Source organism: Chelonoidis abingdonii, chromosome 9, assembly GCF_003597395.2.
Source record: "Chelonoidis abingdonii isolate Lonesome George chromosome 9, CheloAbing_2.0, whole genome shotgun sequence".
NCBI classification, from domain to species: Eukaryota; Metazoa; Chordata; order Testudines; family Testudinidae; genus Chelonoidis; species Chelonoidis abingdonii.
In genome coordinates this window covers 32,905,581-32,926,753 of record NC_133777.1, presented here as the reverse complement: position 1 = coordinate 32,926,753, position 21,173 = coordinate 32,905,581, and the positions used below count along the sequence as shown (strand labels likewise).

Sequence of the window (21,173 nt, the reverse complement as noted above, 5' to 3'; positions counted from 1 at the left end):
GCAGGGCCAGCTCTAGGTTTTTTGCTGCCCCAATCAAGAAAAATTTTGGCTCCCCCCCATGCATTTTTTTGGCTTTTACACATATTTACACTTTGCACTTTTGTTTTGACTGTTTAAAATTAAAAAAAAAAGAAAACAGAGAATCTGTAGTTAGTGAAATAAAACAATTTCCTACTAATGTAATTCTAACATTTAATTTTAACAAAAACACAAAAACAATTACAAACAATTTGAGTTCAACTATACACTGTAATGAGAAACGTTAGTGTCTTCCAGTTTCTTATAAATTAAAAGAATTTATATGAACTTAATTTTTCTGGTTTTTATACTTGTGTAGTCTTTTAATAAGTCAGTGAAATCTAAATTTTTTGCAATAGTACTTTCAATTGAAATTAACGCGAGTCCTGACAAACGATTTTGAGACCTGATGGACCTCAAATAATTTTTTAGTAATTTCAGTTTTGAGAAACTGCGCTCACCAGAAGCCACTGATAATGGTAATGTTAAAAGAATGCATAATACTATAGCAGTGTTTGGAGTGAAAAAGTCATTTCTTGCCATAAATTCTAATACTTTTAGAGGAGAAGTTTTAGGACATATTAGCTCAGATAAAGCTATTAATTCATCATATAATTCTACTGCATCAGTGTCAGCAGCATTATCAGTACTGAGCACTAAATGTAGGTCTTGGCAGTGCTTCATGAGGTCTTCTTTGGAAAACTGATTTTTAATATTTCCAATATCATATAAAAATTCAAAAGTTTCACAATGACCATGCAACTGACAAAATCTTTCTTCAATGGAAGTTATAGCTACATCTAAAATACAATAGAAACATTCAACTTTAAACCTTTCATTTGGATTGAGAATAGGATCATCATGAGCCTCATAACAAAACTGTCTTGTTTTTTCCGAGGACGAATGAATTGTTGAAGTGCAAACGTCAGTTCAAAATCAAGATCCTCTGCTGTTGTTGTTGCTTCTTTGACAGTTTCTTCAAATCCTTCATCTGACTGGTATTTTTTTTAAATATCCTAGCGTTTTATTCAAAATCATCTTTGCCTCGGATATGTCTATGGATATATTCTGCATCACTTTGCTGGTCAAATTAATTCGATTTATAATATTATGCCGAATAACCGTGCAACATGAAAATTGAAACTGCATCATTTTCTGAGCCAATGTTTCAGCTTCATGTCCAAATGAAGGATCATATGACAAGTCTTGGCTTATTTCAAACAGTGCATCATAAATCTCTCCTGATGAATATTGGAATGGTCTAATAGCATCTATCCTGCTTTCCCATCTAGTTTGACTTAGAGGTTTAAGTGTGAGTTTTTTGTTCAAGATACTTCTTCAAGACTGCCCAACGGTGTGTGGAAGCACTAAAAGAGCTGTAAATTGCTTGCACCATGGTAAAATATGAAACGGCATCTTTAGATGATTTGGCAGCATCAGTGACAACCAGACTGAGCGAATGCGCTTGGCAAGGAATGAAAAAAGCTCGAATGTTTAAATTCAGTATTCTTTGCTGTAAACCTGCATGTCGTCCATGCATGTTTGAGCCATTATCGTAGCCTTGGCCGCGCATATATTCTAAAGGTATTCCACAGTGTTCCAGTCTCTGTAGAATTACATCTGTGAGGGCTTTCCCAGTAGTTTCATTCACTGATATAAATTCTAGAAAGTGTTCACAAATTTTCACTTCTGCATTGTCATCAATTTTCAGAAAACGTAAAACTATTGGCATTTGCTCAGTTTTGCTCAGATCTTGAGTACAATCAACTATAATTGAGTAATATTTGGCATGTTTCAAATTCAATAAAATGTCATTACGCACTCCATTAGAAATTAATTCTATTATCTCATTTTATGTATTTTTACCCAAATAATGGGTGTGAATCTCTCCATCTTTCACTCTTCGTACATGCTCAGCCATAACATTATCAAATTTTGTGAATAACTCAAATTTTAAGACATTTCCATTGTTATTCTCATATAAAATATCCAAGGATCCATGGAATGCGAGGCACTGTTCGGCTAGGAAATTAATGATTGATTGTCAGTAAACAATCCAACACCACTTGCCAATGTAGAATTTTTGAATTTAGTTGACATTGCTGTACCGCATCAATTGTTGTACTGGAACGTAATCTGTTTGACAGCTCAATCCAATTTGTCAATGAGCATAAATGATTTTTTGATGTTTCATGTTCTTTCAAATGCTGATGCAAATTTTGCCAGTCATTAAAACCTGCAGTTGCCAGAAGAATGTCCGAGTTACAGAACAGTTTGCAGCAAAAACAAAAAACTACATCTTTGGTCCGTGAATACACTAACCACGATCTATTAATTTGTTCCCTATTTTTCATTTTTTTCTTCATATTGGATGGCATAAATCGACGATTCAACTCATTAAATGCATATTCAAACGTAGGATCTAGTTTTGAAGGATCTTTTTTCACAATAATCATTCGCATTGCATCAGTGATTATTGTCAGCCATGTACTTGGATCCGATCCTATGTCAGTCTCTCCACCTTCCAATACTTGTTCTGCAGTTTTAGATTTGGATAACAGTTCTTTGTTTCTGGACTCTTCAGTAGTAAATCTTTGGATGGACTGTAATTGTATATCTTTATCAGATAGCGAAGATAATCTTTGGTCAGATTGTTGTTCATCTTTATCAGTTGATAAAGGTAATCCTTGGTTTGATTGGTCTTCATTAGTTGATGAATAATCACCTTCAATGCATTGCTTAGAGCTTTCTCCTTGATTCTGGACTTTTGTAAAATACTTTTTTGAAGTATGAGATAGTTTTTCTAATTCTTTTTGCCGTTTCTCTCTTTGTTGCCAGTAGGCAGCACTGGACAGTCATTTTCATTTTTGTCCCGGCATTTTAGCCCTATAACCACTGGCACCGATGTGAAATGGAAATTAGCGCGAATGGTGCTGATAGAGCAGCACAGTACACACACATAATCGTGATTTGAGTGACCGTGTCACTACATGACACGATATTTTTCAAGTCACACTCCTATTGCACTACTGTACTTGCTGTAGGTAAGGTGCTAGTCACTGGGGTGAGAGAGCTCCCCCCGAGCTCAGATACACACTGGACCCAGCCCTGCTGGCATTTTGCCAGCACTGAGGCCACCCAGCTGGGAGCCCGAGGGGCATGCAATGGAGAGAGATCTGGGGCTGGAAGAGGTGCTTGGCTTGCTGGACAGATGCTGCCCTCTCTGCCAGGTCACTCGTCCCCTGCAGGTGGGGAGGCAGAAGAAGACTCCAGGCACCGGCATGCTGTGCGGGGCTGGGGAGGGAGGCAGCAACCTCTGGGTCTCCAGCAGGCAGAAGATCCCCAGGGGTCCCGGGGACCCTCCTGCCTGGCCCGACTCTTACCTTACTGTGGATCTGGCCCAAGGTGGATTCATCTCCCATTGCCACCGCTCCCGTGGCTGGGGGTTGGGGCTGCTGCTGGATCCCAGCCCCACTCATCCTCAGTCTTCGCCTTGGCCCCAGCATGAGTTTGGCTCAGACCGGGCTGTCGCTCCACTTCCGTCTCCCCTCCCCTGGCAGAAGGTGGTGTAGAAAAGAGCAGGAGGAGGAGGAGGTGGTAGGGGCGGGGACAAACTGAGGAGGAGCAGCCCACTTGGGCGCCATGTTCCACCCGTCCTTTGCAGCTGGGGCAGGGCCGTGCTACCAGCTCCCACCTGGGGAATGGCCACTGACCGCTGGAAAGCGTCAGGGACAAGCCGAGGAGGAGAGGCCCATCCTCTGCAGCCAGGGCAGGGCCGCACTACTGGCTCCTGCTGCTCTCCAGCAGTCAGCAGCCACCACCCCCTTTGGGCAGGAGCCAGTAGCGCAGCCCTGCCCCGGCTGCAGAGGACGGGCCGCTCCTCCTCGGCTTGTCCCTGCTGCTCTCCCGTGGTCAGCGGCCACCGCCAGCCCCCAGGTGGGAGCCGGTAGTGCAGCCCTGCCCTGGCTGCAGAGGACGAGCGGCTCCTCCTCAGCTTGCAGCAGCAGGGTTTGACGTTATTGATATAAACTGGGACCATATAGAACATGGGTTGCAACCAAGGTTCTGTAGTGGCACCAAATCCTATGTAAAGGGGGTCATATAAGGTGTCTAAGACCAGGTTACGGGTTACTGGTTTATATTATGCTGCTGTTGCATGTATACTCATTCGTAGTTGAAATTATGAATATTGGCTGTATGCGTCTGTATTTCAAATTGGTTGCTGCAGTTCTGGGTGACACCCAGACTAGTTGGTGTCAGCTCAGCTTAGCCTGCTTGGATGGCCAATAAGACCATCACCTACACAAGTTGACCCATTGAGAGGAGGCTATACGCCTTAGACTCAGCAAGGTTATGCAGAAACTGGCCCATGTGACTGCAAACTCCATTTGCTGTAATTTTCCACAGTTAGAAACAAGGAGTGTTCATACACCTGGAAATCGATATAAGGCAAAGGCCTCATCTCTTTTTTGTCTTCAATCTGCTCTTAACCTCCGGAAGAACGTTTGCTACAATCTGAAGCTCTGCACGAAGGACTGTGACCCATCCCAGGCGGATGTTCTCGCAGAGGACTGGATTTAAACCTGCAGTTTACTTCATCACTGCTACAAGCCTGAACCAAGAACTTTGCCAGTTACTGTATGTATTGATTCCATTAACCAATTCTTGCTCTCATCTTTATCTGTTTTCCTTTATAGAACTTAATAATTTAATTCTAAAGATTGGCAACAGCGTGGATTGTGGGTAAATGGCTGATGTGTATGATTAGAATGAGCGATGTACCTCACTGCTCCCCTACTATATTTTGACCCCACCCATCGGTGCACCCCGCACTGGATTCAGACTGTATGATTACTTACTATACTAAACCATCATAACTCAAATACCAGCGTCCCCCAACTCTGTATGTTGCCGCCGATGACTAATGACTGACACGCCAAAACTCTATCATCTTTATTTAAATATTCTCTAATAAACATATTGACCTGGGTCTGGGGCTTGGTCCTTTGGGATTCGAGAGAACCTTTTCATTTACTGGTGTGGTTTTTGTAACCATTCATCCCCAGGAGCGTGTGGGACTGCGTGTGATACTGGAAGACTGGGGTCTAAGGCAAATGCTTGTGTGACTTGCGGTTAGCCAGAGGGGTGACACTGAAGTCTTTTGTCTGGCTGGTTTGGTTTGCCTTAGAGGTGGAAAAACCCCAGCCTTGGGCTGTGACTGCCCTGTTTGAGCAATTGATCCTGATTTGTCACTCTCAGTTGGGTCCCGCCAGAACCACATCGTCACACAGGGACAAGCCATTTACTGTTTACAAGCTGTTTACTGCCCCCCCACCCCCGGGGCAGTCAGGATCCAGCCCAGGATGCTGCCTCAGGTTTGAGCTGGAACCCCAGCATTATGCCACCCCATATATTTGCCACCCCAAGGACCTGCTTGTTTAGCTAGAGCTGCCCCTGACAATCAGTCAGCCCAGCCACCAGCCTCCTGGCCCTGGTGCCTGGCCTCTCCTCACACTCTCTGCAGCTTCTATTAACCTCCCTCCACAGGAACTTTACCAGGGCCTGTTGTTCTTTAACCAGCCGCCCCAGACAAGTCCGGATGTACCACTGTGCCTCCCATCGCTTCTGTTGGTTCTCCAGGATTTCCTGCAGCACAGTCTTCAGCCTTACATGCTATCTGTCAGTCCCTTTCTGCTGGGGTACTGACCCCAGTGTCCAGCCTGGGGTCAGTACCCCAGCAGAATAACCCTCTGAAAGGAAGACCTCTGCATACTCCAGATCCATCATCCCCACCTTAACTATTTTCTTTAGTCTCTCAGTCACCCTTGTACTTGGACAATCATCCCCACAGGCTGCTGTCCTCCCCTGATCAGGGTGACCGTGCTGCCTGCATTCTCCACCACTCGTAACAGGGTCCACTCACCACTCTGGTGTCTTCTCAGCCTGTCTTGGGAATTAGCTCTGCAGTTGAGTGCGCCCCCTTCAGGTGGTGCATTGCCACCATGACTCCGGCTCTTGGACCCATGTCTCTCCAAGGACCACAGCATCCTATTCAGCAACACAGCTCTCCAGCCATGCCACACACTATGCTTCCCCATTTTGGGGGAATTGCAGCCCACTGTTCAGCCACTTCCCACCAGTAAACTGCAGTCCACAGTCTAGCCACTTCCCACATAGCTCCAGCACTCTCTTTACCCTTGTATCGGGACCTCAGTCTGAACCCCACCCCCACCCCACAGCCAGCCAGGAGCTATCTCTGACTTCCTTAGCTCCTGTTTGCAGCACAGCTCTGTCCAGGGTGCTGGCAGCTTTCTTGGCCCTTCAGGGACACAATCCTTCCTCCCTGGGCTCCCAGCAGAGAACTGCCTTCCTCTGCCTTGAAACACCTTTTTATTTGGGCCTACTTGGCCCTGATTGGCTGCTCCCTTCAGACCTCCTCTGATTTGCTGCCTCCGGAGCAGCCTCCCTAGGGCAGCTTTTAACCCTTTGTCCTCCAGTGTGGGGCTACCACCTCATCACAAGGCCATTCGTTTGTATGTGCTTGAGAACAGGAAGTGTCTGACTCTGTGTTTGTATAGTGCCTAACAAAGTGGGGCCTGATCTGATTGAGGCTTCTGACCACTACTGTAATACAAATAATTAATAATATTTCATAGTGAAATATCAGTGTTTCACCACCTTTTGTTTGTCACCCCTAAAAGGTCTCCTTTTTTTGGTGGGGGAAAAGAGTTGATATGAAATATTTTTACAACACCAAAGTTTTTGTGATAAAAATCTAAATAGCTGCCATAATTATGTTTATTGAAAATATAACAGGGGAAGTGTGCAATTCATCAAGATCACAGTCCTAAAATTGTTCCGTTTGAGCAGACCCCTGTGACCGTCTGGCCCCAGTGAAGTCACATTAAACCCATGCATACAAGATTGAAGTATTAGGGTCTAAATTTGCACAGAGAACATAGTTATAGCATTATAGCTATAATTTAAAATGAGAACTTATCAAATTTATATGCACTGAATGTAAGTGCCACCTTTGGCCATACATAATAATGTAATGTAAATGATATATTAGAGTATTCCCTTTATGGCAGAAACAGTTAAAGGAATTCTGGGATCATGTGGTCACAGTATAAAAAGACAGTTTGTTATCAAGAAGGAAAGACTTGATGATTTGGGGGTACAAGTGGAAAAAAAGTTAATGACTCCACACCATAAATAAACCAAAAATGCTAGGGAAGGGTGGAAAAGGGTAGGTGGTTAAAATCAGACATAAAACTCAGGGTGCACAAACATCCAGAATTCAATGAGATATCAACTGGTTTTAGACTGTTCAGCACTTCCTTTAAAATAGCATTATTTCTATGTCAGCAGGACCTAGAATCCCCCAACCTAGGGGACCCAACATGATAGGCACTGTGCAAACACATAGTAAGAGGCAGTTACTGCCATAAACAATTTACAGTCTGAGTATACAAGACAGATTAATTAAATCCCAGTCCAATGCCTTAATCACAAGACCATCCTTCCTCCCAAAGGTGCCAGATTAACAGACCAGGAAATTTGATGTCCCCTGTTTAATAACAGGATAGGTACAGAGAAAAGGTGGGTGAGGTAATATCTTTAATTGGTCCAACTTCTGTTGGGGAGAGAGACAAGCTTTCAAGCTTCACAGAGATCTTCTTCAGGTCTGGGAAAGATATTCAGAGTGTCACAGTGAAAGCTTGTCTCTCTTCCCAAAAGAAGTTGGACCAAATAAAGATATTACCTCACTTACCTTGTCTCTCTAATATCCTGGGACTGACACTGCTACAAGAGTAATACATACAAGGATAGGTACAGGACAGGCTTCAGGAGTGTACAAGCCCTAGCAATACCAACTATGCTTCATCCTGTTCTGAATGCATGACACTGAGCACTGAAAGACTAGTTAAGTCCATATGACCAGGTGCTTTCTGTTTAATACATTGTAAGGATTAATAACAGTGGAGATTTGACCACTTGTTTAAATACTCTCACCTGAATAGGAAAGGACAGGGACCACCTCTTTTATAGAAGGACAGTCCATTGTCATCTGTCACATTAAACAACTGAAAATATTTTAAGAGGAAAGAATGAGCCATGAATGAGATTTCATGGCATCAAACGTAAGGCAATTGAAAAGAAAAAATATAGAAGGATGTTTACTACGCTGGTGGCTCTCTTTTATAGCTAAGAAAGGGCTTATGAGGATATTGTATTGGCCAAATATTATAACATGTTATAAACTGAATTTAAAAAAACCTGATGCAACATTGAGGTTGCATGGTTAAGTTAGAGTTAGGACATATAAGGGTTTAAGTTCCTACAGCAATGCTATTTTGTGCTGATGTAAAAGCTTACCACAAGCATGTTCTCTTGGACCCTGTGTGCTATAAAAAGGAATGCAAAAATGTTCAGCCATCTTCAAAACCCACCACCATCTTGCCTTATCTCAGCTTTTGCCCAATGTCTTTTTTTATCGGGCTCCACTTCTGCAAACATTTCTCACATGAGTAACTTCACACGTTACTAGTCCCACTGGAGTCAATGGGACTACTCAAGTGTACAAACTTACTTACGTGCATGTGTGCAGGATCAGAGCCATAGACCCTAAGCTCCTTGGGGAAATGAATGTGTCTTCTTATAGGTTTGTAAAGCGCCATGTAAGTTTATGGCCCTATAAAAATAAAACAAATGTAGAAAGCAACATTTCCTGTGACAATTGTTAAATTTGGCTGCAGTCAAGCTAAGTTTCAAGACTGTTTGGCGTGACCTACATGGCCAGAATCAAGCCAGGTTATAACCAGAATAGAATACAGGGTAGAAAGAAATAAAGACTGTAGTATTTTTATTTATTGTAAACCTTAAACTGTACACTGAGCTATACTATAATCCGATTCAACCACAGAGTTTACTAATTTAATTACATAATCTAGGTTTAACAACCCAAATTTTCAATGTTTCTTTGGTAGCTAAATCCCTTTTTAATTGGCATATCAGGTTACAGTTATTGCCATTGATATGGTATTTTTTAGGACTTTTACAAAAGGGGATGTAAAACACCAAGTAATATTTAATTTTAGAACAAATTTAAATTTCTCAATCTGCAAAGTGGAGCTAATGCTTACCCACCTTTTTAAAGCACTGCACCTGAAAAATTCTATAGCACAACACTTATGTGGTAAGTACCAGTAGGAGCACCATTTCAGATTTGGGCAGTGGGCGACTTAAACTGTAATTCCAGGGGTTACTTAGGCACCTGAAAACTCTAGTTGTTTTTTTTTTTAAAGAAATAACTTAGAAATTAGCTGACAGGAGCACTGTATCTAATTCCTGTATAAAGAAAGAAAAATAAATATTAGACCCAGTCAGGTCTAATACTAACATGTTCTGACATCTTGTGCCAAGTCACGTAAGGGACACTGGTTAGGTATACAATTTTAATGTATATTCTTACTTTGTTAGTAACTCTTGAATACAACAATTGAACTCTTGAATACAATAACTGAAACAATTATAGAAAAATTTAGATTACTTTGTATTACTTTTTTGCAGTTCACCAAGCTTAGAACAGATCATTTAACTTTTGGAAACAACCTACTAGGCACTGTAAGTTTATACTGCACCTGCCTGGGATTCTCAGGATATTACACCATTACAAATAATAGACTAGAAACTGAGGGTAAACAGGAGTGAAACTGACACTTTCAAGTCACTTTCACAGTATTGACAACCCCAAATGTTCAAAAATCATGAATCAGGCTAACCAAAAATCATGAGATAAGTTCTATATTTTAAAGCCAATGTAAAAAGAATAGATTTGGTGTTCTTTTTATTTGTCTTCTGCTTTTTGAGCCTTTAGAGTGCACAGGGTCAATTTTTAAAGCTTTATCCACAGCCAGAAGGGCTAGAAACATAATTTTTCTTTAAGAATGAAGGCTGAAATCATCATATCCACTTGACTCAAGGAGCTGGGGCTTTAAGAAAAACAATAATTATCATGATACTCATGACAAAATCATGAGAATTAGCAACACTGGTCCCTGACCATTGTGTATAAGATGTGTAGCCCTGGATAAGATGGCCCAGATATTTAAGTATGAATTGTTTAGTTATTGAGCATGTTATTACATGTTCACTGTGATGTTAATATCTATAAGCGGAGGTGCTGATGGCAATAGAAGTTTTACTTGCTTAAGAACTAGAGGATTTGACCCTCCAACTATCTTTCAAGGGGAAGAGGTGCCTAGAGCTCCTATGCCTATTTATGTTCCTTTTCTGCCAGAAATTTTTTTTCTCAACTTTAAAATGTGGGATTTTCTTGGCGTTTGGTTTTAAATATTCTCCTATGAAAACTGCAACTCACTCACCGTAATGTTGTGTTTAAGAGTCTTCTGGAAAGTAACTAGCCTTTAAACAGATGTCCTTCCCAGTTGCCTGGTACCAATTGCTGGAGTCTCAGAGAAGTGACCTTTGTGGTTTTGCTACCATCTATTAGAGTCTTCTTTTTTGCAGTATGCAGCAGAGAGATAGTCTGGTCCTGTGCATAGGGAGCTAGCCCTGAAAGACCTAGGTTCTATTCCCCTCCGCGGACTTCCTGTATGACCACAGGCCAATGCCTTAAGGATGGAGTTTCAAAGGTTTTTGGGCACCTAAAGATGCAGCTAGGCCTCTAGTGGGATTTACAAAGCACCTAATCTTCTTAATGCTTTTGAAAATCCCACTCGGTGCCTAAATACCTTTGAAAATCTGGCCTTTAGTATCTCTGTGCCTCAGTGCCCTATCTGTACAATGGGGATAACAGTACTGCTCTACCTCAGATGGATTGTGAGGAGAAATAGTTTAGACAGTGTGATGTGCCCAGATACTATGGTGATGGGACTGCATAAGTACCACAGATAGAGTGAGAACTTCCTCTATTTTCACCGCTATCCCTTCCCTTGGTTTTGGCCCCTTCTTTTCATGTACACTCCTCAAATTAATCTTTTTTCTGAATGTAAACTTGGCTCATAGGGCTTGGCTATATTTATTCTGAGTCCACTGCAGGTGCAGGTGGGGGTGGTGGTTCTTCAACACTCACAACCCCCTGCAGAGGGATTCCTGTTTTACAGGCTCATCTAAGGACTTTCTAATCCTTAATTTAATTACCAGCCCTTTGTTATGTTAATCATAGTATCATAGAAGATTAAGGTTGGAAGAGACCTCAGGAGATCTTCTAGTCCAGGAGTCGGCAACCTTTCAGAAGTGGTCTGCCGCCGAGTCTTCATTTATTCACTCTGATTTAAGGTTTTGCATGCCAGTAATACATTTTAACATTTTTAGAAGGTCTCTTTCTATAAGTCTATAATATATAAGTAACTATTGTGTGTAAAGTAAATAAGGTTTTTTAAATGTTTAAGATCCTTCATTTAAAATTAAATTAAAATGAAGAGCCCCTGGACTGGTGGCCAGGACCCCGGCAGTGTGAGTGCCACTGAAAATCAGCTCATGTGCCGCCTTTCGCACGTGCGCCGTAGGTTGCCTACCCCTGTTCTAGTCCAACCCCCTGCTCAAAGCAGGACCAACCCCAACTAAATCATTCCAGCCAGGACTTTGTCAAGTTGGGCCTTAAAAGCCTCTAAGAATGGAGATTCCACCACCTCCCTAGGTAACCCATTCCGATGCTTCACCACCAGTGAAATAATATTTCCTAATATCCAACTGTAACAGAGTGCTTCGCTGCTTGTCCCAAAAATCAGTTGGAGACTGCTTAATATGCAAGCACCAGTGCCCTTTTGTTCCTTGTCAGTTCCCACCACTGTTTATATACAGTCCATTCCAGCCAGCTCCCTGGGAGCCAGCTAGCTTCTTCAGCCAGCTGGGACCTACCTTACCTGCTTTCTCCCCTCCCTGCTACCTTTATATAGCCTCCTGGCTAACAATGCCTGCAGATGTTTTTTCTTAAGCCCTTTTGCGAGCTACACCCAGCCAGTACCAATTAATACCCCTTAACTGGAGTTGTAGTAACAGGGGCCTGGCCAGAACCTTTTTGGCCAGCACCCTGTTACACCAAACTAGGCCTCCCACACTGCAACTTCAGGCCATTGTTCTTTGTTCTGTCATCTGCCACCACTGAGAACAGCCTAAATCCATCCTCTTTGGAACCCCCCTTCAGGTAGTTGAAGGCTGCTATCAAATCCCCCCTTACTCTTCCCTTCTCCAGTCTAAATAAGCCCAGTTCCCTCACCCTCTCCTCATAAGGTATGTGTCCCAGCCCTCTAATAACTTTTATTGCCCTCCCCTGGACTCTCTCCAATTTATCCACATCCTTTCTGTAGTGGGGGATGTACCTATTGGGTTCTGGGAAGTGCTAAAGAATCCCCCCCCACCCTAAGGGGAGGATCTACAGGACCTCAAAACCCAACTGTTTTTTGGGGGACAACTAATAAAAGAACAGGGACAGGAGTGCGGTCAGAGGGTCAAAAGAAAGGAGCCTGATGGGGACACCGAGCAGAGAACCCCAGACAGTGCCCACTGCTCCTTGAAGGTGTCAAGGGTGTAGTGGGGGGTGTACGTATTGGGTTTCTGGGAAGTAGGCGAGTGGAAGCCTGCCCAATGCTAAAGGATCCCACCCCAGCCTAAGGGGAGGATTTACAGGACCTCAAAAACCCAACTGAGTTTGGAGGACAACTAATAAAAGAACAGGGACAGGAGTGTGGTCAAAGGGTCATAAGAAGGGAGCCTGATGGGGACACTGAGCAGAGAACCCCGGACAGCGCCCACTGCTCCTCGAAGGCATCAAGGGTGTAGTGGGGGGTGTAGCGGGGCAGTTTCCCTGTTCCTTCGAGAAAAGGTTAGGCTGACTGGGAAAGCAGCCACAGCTGAGGCCATGTCCCAATCAGGCCACAGCTGGCCTTATAAAAGGGCTGTGAGCCACGGGCTAGGTCAGTGTCTCTCTAGGTGTGGAGGGAGAAGGACCTGGCTGCCTGCGAGAGAAGGGTATCTGAACAGGAGCAGTACTGGGGAATAGGGCAAGGGAGCTGGGGAGCTCCAGCCTGGTAAACCCCCAGGCTGCAGGCCTTATGCAAGGCCTAAAGAAAGATACTGGAGTTAAGTAGAGGCAGCTGGTCCAAACCCCCCTTGCCAATGATGAGTGGTCTTTTAAAGACTGCAGTTTGCCCCAGTGAGCGGGGGCTAGATAATGACTGGCAATGGCCACTGAGACAAGGTACAGATAGAGGGTTGGGGGTTCCTCTGGGAGGGGAGACCTAGATGGTGGGTTACTGCTGGGGTAGAGGGGTACTGGGGTCTGGGAGGGACACGGGGGCCAGCGGCAGGCAAGACACTGGCCAGGAGGAGGCGCTCTGTTTGCTGGAGAGCTAATTCCCAAGATGACCAGCAGGAGGTGCTGCGCCAGTGAGTCCTTTGCCTCACTATAGGGTGTTCAAAACTGGATGCAGTACTCCAGATGTGCCCTCACCAGTGCCATATAGAGGGGAATAATAATTTCCCTTGATCTGCTGGCAATGCTCCTACTAGTGCAGCCCAATCTGCTGTTGTATGAAGCTCAATATGCCATTAATCACCCTGCCTCTGTTTGTAAACAAAATACTGACTCTCTGTCCCAGGGACACAAACTGGGAGCAGCTCCTCTCTTCTGTGAGCTCTGATTCCACACTAATGCTGTGCAGTTAAGAGCTCCCCTGGGGAGCACACCTCCTGTACAAAACTTGGAGTGTGAGGGGGGAACAGGAGCCCTCTAACCCATCTAAATGGTTCCACTGAGTACCAGAAATCATCTCTTGGGCTAGTGATTGCCCTTTTCTTTCTTTCTTTCTTTCTTTCAGCACCAATCCTGTAACAAGCTCCATGTGAGCCTAGATTCCCTACACTCTTCACTGAAATCAGGGTGTGCCAAGACAGATCCAGTTGTGGGATCCAGCCGTAAATCTTTAATATTGTTTTGGAATTTTGAGCAAAAATGACCTATGTAATACTGTAACCCTATTTCCCTGTTTTTTTTATTAAGACATACCATTTTGGAGGTAAGACTTAAAGAACTTTAAAAAAAAATTAACATTGAGGAAGTCAAAGCATACAAAATATTATGCAGTAGTAACAATCTGAGAATTGTCCAGAATGGTGTAGAATAGTGTAATGAGTCTCAAGCCTTAACAGAATTCTTGTTCCTTCTTGGGCAAAAACTTCTCAGGTTTTATTTATTTATTTTTTCTGTCTCTGTTTCTTAGCCATGGAAGCCACTTAGATTAAATAGAGGTTTCTTAAAAGTACAGAAAGGAAACAACTAATATCTCTACTTTTATGTATAGCATCTTTCCAATTTGCACATGGAAGAGAATGTGGAAACATGGTAATGCAAAAGGTTCATAACAATTTTTTATTTCAAGCTTGTGATTTACTACAAGCTGCTTCTATTCATCTGGAAATATCCCCTTTGAGACTGGTCATATGTTGGATTTAAACCTATTGTTGAACATCCACAAGGGGAATCCTTAGTGGCAGCTGATACCTTATTGATCACCCAGTTTCCTCACAGGCTTAAGATAATATAGAAGCACATTTACATACCAGTTTGATATGCTCATCAATCACTAACTTATTAAAACAGCCCCTATTGTTGATATGCAACTACATAATTCCTGTATTAGAAATTTTAAAACATGGTTGGTGAATTTACCTATTGAGATCTGATGTCCAGTTTGTGATTTCTGTGCAATAAAAAGTGAATGTTCTTAAGCTGAAGGTCTGATTACATAATACAATTATAGTGTATTTCCACAGTCCTTGAAGGACAATTAAGTGCAGAAAGTACATGCATTCTGAGATCTTACTTGCTTAAGACTAAGGTACACAGTATAGAAGAAACAAGAGGCATCTGGTGCCAAACCCAGTTAAATTGATACATAACTATAGTAGCAAGAGTATTTACATCATAACCTCAGTGGAGGAAGAATTCTATTGAAAAGGAGTCTACACCTCTGGAATTTGGTGATTAGAAACTAATTAGCTATACAAAAAACCCTCCTCAATAGGGTGATCATATTTCCCTATATTGAATACAGGACAAGTTGACTGAACCCCTGTTAAAAAGAAATACTGTGTAGTTGGATTATTTTTATTTACCTTCTTATCTTTAAGGCTTTAGTGTTAACACTGGGAGAGGTGACACACACATCCCTACACTCCCCCCACACACACACACACGGGGAGAGGTGATACACACACACAATCCCGTACATCTCTCTCATGGGGGAGGGCAAAGTGATAAAGCAGGGAGAGGACAGCAAGAGGTGGAGCACGTAAAGGGCCAATGGATGGGCAGGAGAGGCGACTTGTAACCAGCCGCTGCCTGGCACCTGCCTGCACTCACCAGCCTCCACAGCTTGCAGCGCACAGCCAATGCTGTCTGGAAGTGGGAGAGGAGGCCGGGAGCTGGCACGTAGCAGAGGCTGCGCTAACAGACTGGCAGGGGGTGTGGCTGGCCCCACGCAGTACATCTTCGCCCCACCACCAGCCTTGCACACCCACTTCCATTGACAGCCACTGGATTCCCCCACTCACCACTGGTGGGCAGGCAGCTGGAAAGCGGGGATCCAATCAGCAGCAGGAACCGCCAGTACTGATGGGGGTGGGGAGGACACACAGAAAATATGGGACAATTTGCCTGTTTTTAAGAAAAAGTAGGGATGTCCGGTCACCCTACTCCTCAAGAACAGAAGATGACCAGATTGAGATGTGTGGTAAAGCCAGTGACTTGTCCAGATCTAAAATGTGTTGTTAAAAATTTAAACTTCAAGTGGATGAGGTGTTCAAGGGCACACAGAAAAGATATAGAGATATGTTCTTTTAAGAAGTCTGTGTCAGCCAGTAGCTTTACAATGAAACACAGAACGGGAGAGTGTCATGTACTCCTTGTGCATAGTAGGTTGCAGGGTTTCTACTAGCAGGTCAGGCTTCTGTACTAGATTTGGACTGGATACAGGATCATGGAAAGAAATACGAAAGATGTGTTCTCCTTAAGATAGATGCACTGCCAGATATGGCTGTTACCAGTTCAGGTAAGGATGGCGCCATCTAATGGTGGAACATTATAATACAGTTTTAGCATTCCATCACATCTCCTTTCCATTTTACACTCCTACCATTTACAACACTTACACTATCACACTATCTTTAAAGTTCAGTATGCATCAGTCTGTTAGATGTCTCTGAATCATACTGATTTTCTAATTACATGATCCAAACATCTAACAGCTCGGTCATCTGGCTATCTATTAGTTGCAATGACTGGCTGAGGTCAGTTTGGAATCGTTGAGTCTTCTTGTTCCGCATTCACCACCTGCAGAGTTTGCTCTGTTGGTTGTTCCTTTGAGGAACAAACTCAAGATGTCAGCGGTTTCTATTGAACTCTCCACTGTCAGTCTCAATCACATATGATCTAGGGTGATTACTTTTCTTTATGACAGCTGGCGTTCTTCCTTTTTCTTCATCCAGTTTAACACAAAGACAGCCATCAGGTTCTAGATCTGGCAGTTCTCTGAGTGACATCTCTCAAGGTCACTTTTTGTAGATGATGTAGTAGTCTCTTTTCTGACACTACTCTGTATGAGTCCACAGCATCAACATACACCTTTATATCATCTTCAAGCTCATGAGTAGTTGAGTGCAATGCTTGGCTCTGTGACCGCATATCTGCTAATACCAGATTTTTCCCATGAACATATTTAGGTTAAAATTGCATTAACCTTATCACAAGATATTGGCATCTCAGCACTGCTTGCTCCAGGTCTTCTCTGTGGAGTGTTATAAGTGGTTTATGATCTGTTATCAGTGAAAAATAATCCAATCCACATAGATATAAGTAAAAGTTCTCAAGTGCCCCTATGCTGTACTCATTTTCAATCCATTCATGTAGTTTTTCTGCTTCTGTGAAGGTGAGAGGGAAAAATACACTGGATTTCCACACAGATTCATATTGTTGCAACAATACACCACCTAGGCCATAGCTGTTTGCATCCACACAGACCATTGTTGTTTTTTTCACATCATAGTACTTGAGAACTGGTGCTATTGAAATAATTTATTTTATACTTTTAAAGGGAATTTATTGATGTGGCCACCATAGCCAAGATGTTTTGGTACATTCATTGGTGAATTCATTCTCAAATTGCTTTTACTTTCTCAGGGCTAGGACTGATTCCATCTTTGTTAACTGTCTGTCCCAAAAACTTGATCTGATGTATATGGAAAAGACTTTTCCTTATTTAGCTTCTGTCCAGACTGACTGATTAAGCTGAGAACTTCATTGAGGGTTTTGTCAAGTTCTTACATCAATGATCCATATATCAAAATATCACCCACAAAAACTACAACTCCATCTGTGTTTATTAACCGTTTTGCCATCTTTCTTTGAAAAATTTGAGATGCACTGGTAATCCCAAAAATAATCTTTGAAAGCAAAATCTCCCAGAGGATGTGATAAATGTAGGCTGATTAGCATTCTCTTAAACTAAAGGAATTTGCCAGACTCCACTAAAGAATCCATCTTGGAAAATACAGTAGCTTCTTTCACTTTGGGGAAGAAGTCATCCAGTGTTGAGAAGATATATTTTTCTGACAACTGCTACATTATATCTTTTAAGATCCACACAGATTTGTATTTTTCCACGTTTTTGTAATCAGTATCATTGGGGCTCACCATGCTGTTGGCTCAGAGATTTTCTCAATTATGCCAATCCATTCCAATCTCTTTAACTCAGTTTCCACTTTATGAAGCAATTGGATAGGAATCCTGTGAGGTATATGTACACTAGATGGTTCAGGATTATCTCTTAAGATCATTTGTACTGTATCTCGTTTCAAAAGTCCAATATCACCAAATACTCAGTCAAGTTCTAACACCTTTCTCACTGGGCTCATGTCATAAACAGATAGCTAAGGGTTAATGTTTCTTTTACCTGTAAAGGGTTAACACAGGGAACCAAACACCTGACCAGAGGACCAATCAGGAAACAAGATTTTTCAAATCTCAAGGGAGGGAAGTTTTGGGTGTGTGCCCGAGCACCAGGAATATTCAGGGCTGGGGGCCCCGCTCCAGTAATATTTGGAGCTTGGTCTCTCCCCTGGCCCTGCCTGGATCGGGCCCCGGCCCCTGTGGGTCCCATCCCCCACCGCGTCCCTGCCTGGAGCGGGTCCCAGCCCCCGCCTGCCACCACCCCCCGCCGCGTGTTCTCCCCCCGCCATGCCGCGTCCCTGCCTGACAGAAAGCAGCGCGCACCTCTCCCCTGCATGCTTGCGCTGTGGAGTAGCTCCTGGCAGAACTGCTATCTGCTGCCCCAGGGTCCTAGTGCTCCCCATCCACCAATGGCAAGGCAGGCTGCCCTTACCCTGCCCTTCCACCCTAGCCCTGAGCCTCTCCAACACCCCAAACCCCTCAGCCCCAGCCAGAGCCTTCATCCCCCTACACCCTAATCCTCTGCCCCAGCCCTGAGCCCCCCCGCATCATGAACCCCTCATCCTCAGCCCCAACCCTCATTCCCCTGCACCCTGATCCTCTGCCCCAGCACTGAGCCCCCCCGCATCATGAACCCTCATCCTCAGCCCCACAGCCCTCACCCCACACCCCAACCCTCTGCCCTAGCCCTGAGCCCCCCCACATTATGAACTCTTCATCCTCAGCCTCACAGCCCTCACCCCACAGCCCAACCCTCTGCCTTAGCCCTGAGCCCCCTCCTGCATCATGAATCTGTCATCCTCAGACCCACAGCCGTCACCCCTGCGCTCCCTCCTATCCCCAAACCCCCTCCCAGAGTGTGCACCCCCTCCCAGAGCATGCACCACCTCCCCCTTCCTACACCCCCACCCCCAGCCCAGAGCCTGCACCCAAACTCCGTCCCAAAGCCTGCATCCCTCATCCCCTCCTGCATACCCACCCCCCGCCCCAGCCCGGAGCCTGCACCTGCACCCAAACTTCATCCCAAAGCCTGCACCCCTCCTGCACCCTAATCCCCAGCCCAGGACCTGCACCCCAGACCTCCCCCCGAAACCCCACCCAGAGCCTTAGGCAGGTGGGGGTGGAGTTCGGGGGGGCGAAGTTGGGGGGCAGGTTCTGGGTACCACCAAAATTTCTACAAACTTGCCACCCATGCTGCCACACTGTGGTTGAGAAGGTTGTTCGTCTTTGATCCCATGCACACTGAATGTGAAGCTTTCATCTTTGAAAGTTGTTTCTGTGGTGAACTAGCACGTGCTGTTCAGAATACCTTCAGGGCTAGTCAGGACTGTATCAGTGACTTCAACTCTGGGAGGGGTTGAAAGTGGTTATATGTCCCTTGTGATACGTTTGTCACATCTGCTCCTAGTAAATGTTAAAGTCAATAGTTTTTCCATAAATATTTAGTTTCATCTCCATTCAGGCTCTGTCTCATCACATGATCAATTCCAAAACAACAGCTCTTAACTGTCAATTCTCTGACTGTCTTAGTCCAGCAAAGAGCTGCAAAATGTCCATATTGTGTGCAAAGCTGTGTCTTGTAGCTTTGGCTGGACATAGCTTTCTCTGGTTATGAATTTTTTCACATCGTGTACATTTAGTCTGAAAGATTTGTAGTTTGCCTGGGACTTTTCCCTCCTTGCCTCACGGGTTTTAAAATTATTTTTAGCAGTCATGCTGTCTCTCTACAGTTTCTTATAAATTTTCTAGTTTTGCAAGTTGCACCTGCATTTTGTTTTGCTGCTGCATTTGCTCAGTCTGCTTTGTGATCTAGACAGTTGTTTGTAGAGTTAAATCTGTCTTCAATTGTAGCTAAGTGAGAGCTTTTATTGGTAAGCCCAATGACCTATCTCTGATATTTTCATATTTTACAGTCCTAAAATTGCAGTTTTCCACAAAGGCATGCACAGCTCTTATAAGAGATTCAGCGGATTCCCATGGTTCTTGAATTCTGTGCTGATAACACACCCTTTCATAAACTACATTTCTCTGGGGTACAAAGTATGCATCAAACATAGACAGAACTCTTTAATGGTCATCTTTGTGACTATCATCAGCAAATCACAGAATTTTAAGATATACTCTCCCTGTTTCCCCACAGCATAATTTAAAGACAATATCTGGATGGCTCCAGAATTTACTAGCAATGTGGAATTTTGGCAAAGCTCTGCTTCTACTCTCTCCATTTACAAGGTCTGTCAAAGCTGAAGTTTTCTAGGGCATCAAGGAGTGGCAAGTTGATGGGATTGATCCTGCAGTATTTGTTGCTTTTTTCTTCTTCTTTGCTGTTTTCTTTCCATTTCTGTTCTCCTCTGGCACTAGTTAGGTTACCTTTACTTCTGACACATCACATTCCCCTTGTGCATGGTAGGTTGCAGAGTACCTAGCAGGCTTCTGTACCAGATTTGGAGTGTCTACAGAACTCCCTCACCTCATGCAGCAACACAAGAGCTGCAGTTTCTTTGACTGTGACCATCTCAGAGTCAGTACCTTAAGCACAGTATAGCAAAGTGGCAGAACACACCAACACAGTGGTTCTCAACCAGAAGTACACAGAAGTCTTCTAAGGGGTACCTCAATTCATCTAGACGTTTGCCTAGTTTTACAACAGGCTACATAAAAAGCACTAGCAAAGTCATTACAAATTAAAATTTCATTCAGACCATGACTTGTTTATACTGCTCTATAGACTATACTAGGGGTTGGCAATCTTTCAGCAGTGGTGTGCCGAGTCTCCATGTATACACTCTAATTTAAGGCTTTGTGTGCCGGTAATACATTTTAACGTTTTTTGGAAGGTCTCTCTACAAGTCTATAATATATAACTAAACTACTGTTATATGTAAAGTAAACAAGATTTCCAAAGTATTGCAGAAGCTTTATTTAAAATTAAATTAAAATGCAGATCTTATTAGTTTAGTGTGATCTTTGCCGAGTTTTCCAGTGTCAAGTGGCACGTATTTAGATACTTTAAGCTGTACACAGGCTTCTGAGTTATAAGTTGATAACCAGCTGGCAGGAGGTCAGCAGCTGGAACCCCAGATCGGCAGTTGAGGTGAGCGGAGCTGGCGACTGGTAGGGCTGAAAGCCTGGACCCTGTCTGGTAGGGGGCCTGCGTTGGAACTCCAACTAGAAGCAAGGTGAG

At 43.6% G+C, this 21,173-nt stretch overlaps 1 protein-coding gene across 1 annotated transcript in view; it reads left to right on the top strand.

Annotated features, from left to right (window-relative positions):
• The window catches only part of TELO2 (telomere maintenance 2), a 308,161-nt gene extending 295,942 nt beyond the window's left edge, over positions 1 to 12,219 (top strand). Inside the window, exon 22 of the transcript XR_012656509.1 lies at positions 12,191 to 12,219. The gene's annotated coding sequence lies outside the window, so the exon portion shown is untranslated. The remainder of the gene's footprint in view (positions 1 to 12,190) is intronic.
• Positions 12,220 to 21,173: the final 8,954 nt, after the last annotated feature.